Source organism: Hetaerina americana, unplaced genomic scaffold (genome assembly GCF_022747635.1).
Source record: "Hetaerina americana unplaced genomic scaffold, ioHetAmer1.1.p SCAF_1, whole genome shotgun sequence".
NCBI lineage: Eukaryota > Metazoa > Arthropoda > Insecta > Odonata > Calopterygidae > Hetaerina > Hetaerina americana.
Window position 1 is genome coordinate 75,758,754 of NW_027286069.1, and position 9,145 is coordinate 75,767,898.

Below are 9,145 nucleotides of genomic sequence, written 5' to 3' on the forward strand. Positions count from 1 at the left end.
GTATTAAGCATGACACTAAGAACTTAAAAGGCAGCCTGCCGTTCAGTTTTCGGTTGCGAGGGAGATTTTGCCATCATCATACTTGAAACCAAAATGAAGGACGACGACCATGAATTACAGAAATTAGCAGGCATTAACGGCCTTATTAGGAGTCGACTCCTGGCTGTTTTTTCGACAAAGCGTCAAAACGCCAAATTCTACGAATATCTTCAATGAAATAAAAGAAATATTACCCGAATATTGATTACATCCTGTACTAAACGAGAGAAAAGATGTCAAGTATTGTAAAAATACCAAAAAATGTTCGAAACAAATTTTAAATGCTTCTTACTTTAGTATATAACAAACGACCGCAAGAAGTTGTTGCAAAATCAAATTTTTACGCTGAAATTTAATTGGCTGTCTACAACTCGATGCATGAAATTACAATGGATGCTCGTCGCATCAATAACATCGGAGTCGTCGTCATACCTTGGTTTCGTATCAATCTGACATTTCCGGGACGTTGAATGAATATTGACAAGGATTTATCACAGCGGAGCTTGGCCGCACCAGCCATGAACGTACAATGAAAATCATTGTGTCCGATATTTCGCGGGGTTCCAACGCAAAATGTAGCGCAGGCTACACGTAGCCCTGGGCCTGTGAATTCGCGCGAACATAAACCCTCGTGACCTGGGATCTTCACGACCCATTCCGGAACTTGGTCATCCAAACTCCCACGCAAGCTCCGCTCACCCGAACAGGACTCAGACGGACCCCATGCAGGACTCCTTTACATCCTCCTTCGTTAAGCATATTAGGGTGTGTGGGAACGGGCGGTTGGTATCCCCCATTCAGTAGTCGTCAAGTGTTGGGATGCATCGTGGATCCGATGGCAATTCCTCGAAGTTTACGGGATGAGGATGAAAAAAAGATGCGAGGGGGGAGAGAGAAGGAGAAAAAAGGGGGAGGGGCGGGAAATGCGCGGGCGGCAGAAGTGAAGATGCTAACGGACGCGAGCATGCAAAAGGGTTCCGTCGTAACCGACCGAGGCGTGAGGTCATCGAGGTGGTTTGGTGGAAGCGCGCTCACACACACAAGGCACACACACACACACAGACGTAGGAACACACAAAAGAGGAAAAAATATGGCGGAGGGAAGAAGGAGGGCGTGGGAGAAGTCCCCGAGAGACAGGGGAAAGAGGTCATGTCGTGAGCAAAGTCACGAGCAAAAACTAAGTCGAGTCCATAAGCTCACGCGGGAGGATTACGCGAAGTGGGGGGAGGTTAAAGAGGGGGTGGGGGGGAGGAGGAGAGAGAGGAACAAGGAAGACTCCGAAACAACACGTTCTCTGCTTTAATAAGATTTCCTCCACCAGAGGAGTGGAGAGAGAGTCGCAATGTGTTTTGGTGCCCCCCTCCCAGGAACGGATTCGAGAGAGAGAGAGAGAAGCCTATGGACCATCAGCCAGCCTCTCCTACAGGCACCAACGTTTATGGCATTCTCTTCAGCGAATTTGATAGCCCACATTCTCTATCGGGTACGTGTCGCAAATGGGCTAATTACACGTCGCATCAGATTCCAACGGTGATAGGTGGCAATCGCCGTAGCCAAGCCCAAATCTGGCTTATTATGATCATGGGATTCTTCTTCTATGATGAAAGGTTGCTAGGAAAAACTTATTCGAGAAAGAACACGTGTGGGAAATAAAGATATGAGGAGGTAGTTTTTATCTCTTGATGCTTATTTTCTTACTTCTTGACGTTTCCCACTCTCGCACGAAGATGCCTGGAGATGAAGAAACTCTGACCTAAAGAGCCCGAAATATCACAAGGATTTACTTCTCCATTACTGCCCAAACTGTCCTAATTCTCATTCCGCATCCGAGATAATAGCCATTACCTCTCTTTGAAATGACTATGGCATTTTTTGGTTCGTGGTGCGTGTATTTTGGTGTTCTTTTAAGAACAAGAGAGTAAGAAGGATAGTCGCTCAGTCTCGTTTTCATGGATGTAAAATAATGATTTGTTTCCATTTCGCTACCCAAAAGAGAGATCATTTACAGTTTTACGAAAACCTAGGTATATCATTTATTTTCCTAAACCAGTTCGACTAATATTATGCTGAGACCCAGTGAATAATTCATATCGCATTACTGAAAATATAAGTACATATATCTGCCCTTCCTGTACCCACCAAAGTGAGGTGTCCTTGTAATTCGCCTTGTACGTGGGGACCTCGAGGTGACCATGTCACCGACAAAAAGCGATTCGTGACTCCGAAAGTAACCTGGCACATTCAACGATCTGTGAAGACGTCACACTACTAGAGAGCTAACTAATTCTAAATGCGTAACAGCTTCTCGATGCAGGGACCCCGAGGCAAAATGACGTTAACCCGAACTTGAATCCGCTAAGTGGGCCACCGCCGAACTTTAGGCCTGTGAGGAATGCTCTAAATTTCATGGAGCGCAATATAGTCATTATCACGTACTCCATACACGTTAGTTGGAAACGCTAGGGGCTGGTGTAATGAGGAAGGCAGAGAGCTCCATACAACTTGTAATAATGATATGAACCAAGTAATTTGCTGATCGAAAGATTAAATAAATATTTAACTATTTTACGGTAAATAATTTATAATGATATAAAAATTTACCACCTCGCCTTGAGATTCACCCTACAAAGCATCGTAATTTTTTAAATCTCCGGTTCCACTATACCATTAAAATACAATAGCTATTGTTGCGAGCAGAGAGTATTTTACAGCAAAACTTGGTGGATGGCTCTACAAGTTTAGATACTGGCATGATTTTATCATAGCAGATTCCATGTTTTGATGCCTAAAATACACGCATGCGACAAACAATACGCATTTCTTTAAATAATAACACTCCCACATTTTTACTAATAACACTCCCACATTTTTACGAGTTTTACAACTTGCGGAAAATACTAAAAATACTTTTATCCCGTAGTTCCTTTCCGACATTCGCTTGAAACAACAGAATAAATGCCACTCCAAGAGCCCAAAACATATTATTTCGCAGGATGTTTGTAATATCGCTTAAATGACATACATTTCGCTAAATTAACACACCTGAAAGTTAAAATCACAGTCGACATTTAGCCAGATAGCTGGGTGACATACTACGTTTCGCCGTTTTCCAAAATATTCACAAAAAAGCGACCGTCCTAAGTAACAGTAAGACTATTTACACGACATTTAGTCTATTTAATACACGACATTTAGTCTATTAATTTAAGACATTTAGTCTATAAGTGACATGAAACGGCGCTTACAGTAAATAAAGCAGATGAGTTTAGGTCAGAAGTTTTGTAAATGCACTTCCGCCCTCTGAAATCTGTCATTATTCATTTAACCACTTTAAACATCCAAGAGTGATTTCAACCTTCACTGATTTCTTTGCAAGTAATGCATAATTTTTAAGTTTTAAAATATTTAGCAAATTACAGATGTTGAAAATCTCTTATCTTTCTACATGGCTATTTTTTATCACAGCGTTGGTACTTCAAAAAATACTTGGGTAGGTAGAGTACGAACAAATTGATGCAATATTACTCAAAGTTTGCGCTATGGCATTAAGTTTAGATTTTTACCTTTGTTTGTAACCGGGATTGATTTCCTTCATTCCTTCAGGATAACCGTGCACTCGATGACAGCTGATTAGAAGATCAAGCGACCATGCAACGATCGCACATTTCCGTCCCACAACTATCTTAACAGTCTCCGCACTGCAGTTGGACCGAAATTTGGGAAAGGAGAAGATGTCCGATGGATAGCCGGTCCAAACTTTCGCACACGAACACGAGCAATGTCAACCCAGCCGAAATGCCCTTTATTTCTTAGCCGTCTTCCACAATGCAAGAACCTTTCTGACTATTCGCAGAATGGGGGAGACCTCCAACTGCCACTCAAAAGATTCGTCACAAGGTTGCGAACCTGGTCTCCCGGGCTCAAACGACGTGCAGCGGTTGTCCTCGGAAGTCCTTCCTCGTGCCCTCGAAAGACGATTTCAAAACCCCAAACGGGTAACTAACTCTCCGCAAGCGACCACCGGTGGGCCGGCGAATGTATGGATGTCCCTGTGAGTTATCTTTTTTCCCTTCTGTTAGCGGCGCGGGAAAAAAATAGGTGTTCCCTCAACCCTCCACGGGAGGTAAACGAAATATTCTCCAGGACGAAGTGAAGGGAGATCGCACTTTTGTTCGTTTTTCTCTAAGAAAAATGCGTCAGATTGCGCGTCTTTGAGGGAGTCCGCCGCTCTTCACCACCTTTTTTGTTTGTCGTGTATATCTATATATACATATATATGAGTGTAGTTTTTTATTTTAAATTTCCACCAACTGCCGTCGCCAGACACTTCCCTCCTCCAGCAGACAGTCTCACCCGAGCCACTATCCTTGGACCGAACAGGGCCCACGAGACGCCGCACCCTCCCAACTCAGCCCGAGCCTCCCTCACCTCCTTCCCGCCTTTTGTCCTTCCGCTTCGGAGCAACACGCTCCCTCGGCCGCTCACTTCACTCACTCCTCCACTCACGAGAACGAACTATCCCCCCTCACACTCGCTACGGAACTGACGGGACGGGATCGGAAAAGAAGCAGAACGGCCATTCCCTCGCCTCTCTCCCTCCTTTTCCTCTCCCCCCCCAGACCCGGCGAACCACACACTCCCCCAAACCATTCCTTTCGCACGCACTCGCCCCTCTCTTTCCTCTCCCTCCCAAACAAAACGCTAGCGACGCGAACCGACACGCAACTCATCCCCTCCTTCACCCCCCCTTTTCCACTTTCAAACCAATAACCGCAGAACTACCGCCAACTCCCTCCCTTCTTCCTTCCTTCCCTTTCCATTCTTCATCCCACCCACCTTCTTTCGTCTTTCCTCTTCCCCCCCTCCCTCCCTCGAGGTGCCCACTCAGGCCTCCTCCCTCACTTCTTGCCATCGTATTCTCTCCCTACTCCCTACTATTGCCTCTCCCTCCTACTACTACAAGCTCAAACCGCTCTCGCCCGACAGCCCGCCACCTATGCGGCAGGCGGGGTTACCATGGAAAGCGAGAGAGGCAAGGAAAAAATATATATTACGCCGAAGGAGAGGGGGGGCAGCTGCCGATCAGCTGTGCGGCACAGATTGTTCGAGGGGATCGAAGGGATTCAAAATCACTTGCAACCCTTCCTACCCCCTCCCCTCCCCACACGACGGCTGTTAAAATCTTCTGGTGCGGACGCCCAACAGGGATGATTGGGTGGTTTTCCCCGGGAAAAATGTCCGTGAACATTGATAACCACATGAGTAAACTACCCACAATCGATTTTGTGTCCAAACGAACAGTTTCATATTTTTTTCGTATCAGAGTTATCGGTAGGAAGAGTCTCGAAATATTCTTATTCCCATTCTCCGCCAAAGTCTGGAGACACTATTTCCAGAGATGTTTAATCTCTTGGAGCAATATTAACAAAATACCGAGAAAGACATACTTGGCCAAGCCTCGATTCTCCTAAAAATAATTAATCAAGAATTTATCACTGATTTATTTCCAACCACGACACCGTTTTAACTTCTAAAACATTATAAATAAGGCACTGTGCAAGAAGTTTCAGTCGTTGAAACCCAAAGTGACTTTTAAAGAAATATGACAAGTTTCAAAATTGCCTTTCGCTATCAATAATTTGGTAGAGGAGACGCCAGAAACCACTCATAGACTATGAATGACGTTAGCAACTCTATATGCAAGTCATCTTTATACAAAGCACATCGACAGTTAGCATCAACAGACAGCATTAGGAGATCAACGACAAAAAAACAAATCGGGGATGCTTTCCCGTTTTTTAGGACACCGAAACTATTTTCCTTGAGGGGAAAAATCCCACGGAGCGCTACCGCCACTGGCACCGAAATGTATTCTGGGGAAAATGTTTCCACCTGAAAGTCTTTGGGCAGGCAGGCAACTCCACCCCACCTTGTTCCGATGGGCTTGATTTCTAACTGATATATTCGAAAAGATTCAAGTACAAAATTGCGCACAAGTGAATCATAAACCGTGTACTTCACGTAAATAACATATGTGGTCACACGCTACATACAACTTGATGGTATTGCTTTTTTTCCTTTTTCATCTTAGATAATCGACCGATTTTTTTTATTCGACTGCCACCGGAAGAAATAAACTCGAGTATTTGTTTGATAAATGAATCAGATTACCACGCGATAAGCATGAATTAGTGAACTCAGGGAAGGGGAGCAATTCATTTTCTTGTTCTGATGTTTCCTTAATGATATAGCCTGCGTTATGCTGGCATTGTCCAGAGGTAATACTCGGATTTGCATTCATTCGGGATCCTAACGTAGTCAGTCACCTAAACGCCCTGTACACTTAACCGACGAGCATTTTTTGTTAAAAATGATGCATTATAATTTATATTATATTATAATTAAACTTTAATGATTCCGCATGGAATTTAACTACCGGAGGTGGTAACAAATTACGATAAATAATAAACGATTTAGCAAACTCGTATTAACATATAGGTGTTTAAATAGCATATTAGGTGTTAATGATATTATTCCCATAGTTACAGTTTTGTTTTTTGAGTTAATTAATCTTTATGGTGATACTGTAGGGGGGTAACTATTGATCAGCTTCTCAACAATCACGCCTCGATATCATCTTGACCTCGTACGTTTCTCGCAAAATCTCCTTCTCACTTATCTTGCACGAAAGGAAACGGATTATTGCGGATTTTAAGAAAAATATAAGTCGGTTAATCAGGTCGAGGAATTTCAAATCTTTCTTCGCTCAAAGGGCTGGGATTTCGTTTCGGCACTTATCTTAAGACTTGTATTTCTGCCGAATTGATAATTTTAAAATGCTGTACTTCATCCTCAGTATATTGCTCGTAGGTGTTGTCGGGATGAAATTCCAACCCTCAGGGTGTCCTGTCGGAGACGAGACTTTACGTTAGTCGAAGATAGCACCCTCATGGTTCTAGTGCTCAAAACAAAAATGAAATCTAAATGCTAAACAGACTCACGCCCATGGGTATGGACCCAGTCAAATGGATAGCATTAGCAATAAAAAATATATAAACCATTCTATTTTGTTAATGTTCTTCCAAGTGACAGTAACACACGGAGAATTTAAAGAAAACGTACGATTTTGGCGCAATATTTACATCGCTATTGGATTCTAGAGAGTAAAAACAATGAATAACGCATTATCCATTCCTAGTAACTTAAAAGTTTTCGAATCTCACTGTGAGATGGAATTAATAACGTTACACATTATAGCTCCCCACGCCCCAAGCTATATATGGCTAAAAATTAGGATTAATAATAACACCTTTCATCCGAATGTGAATAAAATGGCTTGAACGGAAAGTGGTGCTGAAGGAGTCGACGTGCGAAGTTCTTCCAAGAGTATCCCTTCATGTTTATTTCAACACCTCCATTTTCCTTTCTATACTTGGATGAACTAAAAATCATTTTTATTTCCCTAATGCTTCAGGATGAACTTCTGCGCATGGTGTAATGGTATCATGTCGATTAGCATGTGAATGGAGCATCACTCAGCCCTTGAACCATGATCTAAGGGTAATAAAAAGAAGGCATTTTTATATAAAAGGGCCTCAAGTACCCTGCATTTGCTAATGTTTACAAATAATGGTGTGGGATTTCGGAAAAGTTACTTGAAATACATAAACGGAAAAGTCTGAACTTTCTCATTACATCCTCTGGAATTTGGAAGGCAAATTGATCGAGCAATGAGTAGGCTTCTCGACCGTTGAAGAATAATATATGGTGTTTCCAATCCATGCATTTGCCAAATACCTGAGACTCTCATTAGCAGATGAGTACGGGTACCATTCAACGTCAGGGTCGAATCTGACAGTCGACCGTATGTGAAAAGGCATGGTACATTCTTCAAAGAGAACATTTCTTGGAAAAAATATTGCCGTGAAGCTTTAACAATTTTGAAAAATACCGCATTTTTATGGCTGATTTGTCTCGTTATTTTACTAGCTGTTATGTGATGAACCTTTTAATCAACGTGCTCACAAAATTTCGGCTTATGCTGCGTCACGACTTCATTATAGATGGTGAACACGAACTGAGACGTTGCGGGTCGGAAATCAAGTCTGTATGAAAAACCAATTCCCTGTTGGCGTAGAAAGTACCGTATAAATAACTTACACATACAAGCGGTTTTTCCTGACATGTTAGTGGACAGAGTTGGTGGCCTGGCTTTTGGAGCTGGGGGAAATCCCAATTTACTCCAAGCAACGCACTCCAAACAGAGGGGTTGAAAATTTACTCTTTTTAAGCTCCGTTGTTTTGTTTCAGTATGGGTGCACGCTAAAGGAAAGTCTTTGAGACCAATGAGGACTATTCCCGATCGTCGGAGATATCGGACAGAGGAGGCCGAGGAGCGGTTGCATAAAGGACCGCAGAGGGAAACATCCGGTCTCCGCGACGCGTAGCATCGTTCGATATCTCGAGGGGCCATGTGCTGATTGATGTCCGGGAATGAATTCCCCGAAATAGCCACATCATCCAGCCGAAATGAGAGGTGAGCCACGCCTGAGTTGGAGCTCCCCTTCCACCCTTCTCTGTTTCTTTATAGAAACACCGCCCGACAAAAATAACAAACGTGGCGGCTTTACTTTAAGTCACGCCCATTACGGTTATTGTATCGTGCATAAGAAAACATTCTTGGAGAAGACACGCTGAAATGAGATCATTTGGTGACCCCTTATGCGATACATTATTTAATGGTATCGAGTTTTATAATTCCTTTTGCTTGCATAGGCGAAAACTCCAAGGGTCAATATTTCAAGGATTCGAGGGAGAAGGAATGAAGGCCATACAGATAGATGGATGTAAGATCACAGCCGCGCCTAGAACGATAGGAGATAAGATACGTATATTAATTGTAGAGTAATTGCAGCTCAAGGATTGTATGGATGATTGACGCCGTCCAATATGGCGACAGATGATAAGAAGATCGTTTTACCCATCCTTCCGTCCATCGTCAAATAACGAGTATTTGATGACACGGCAGCGCCACCGAATATCTAAATAATGTATGGGAATGTAGAATACAAGAAACTATGAGTACATATACCGGTTTGACCTCAC

At 43.0% G+C, this 9,145-nt stretch overlaps 1 protein-coding gene across 1 annotated transcript in view; it reads right to left on the minus strand.

Moving 5' to 3' along the window:
- LOC139686470 (uncharacterized) overlaps window positions 1-4,568 on the minus strand; it is a 100,386-nt gene extending 95,818 nt beyond the window's left edge. The window contains exon 1 of the mRNA XM_071583658.1: window positions 3,604-4,568. The gene's annotated coding sequence lies outside the window, so the exon portion shown is untranslated. The remainder of the gene's footprint in view (window positions 1-3,603) is intronic.
- Between the last annotated feature and the right edge of the window lie 4,577 nt (window positions 4,569-9,145).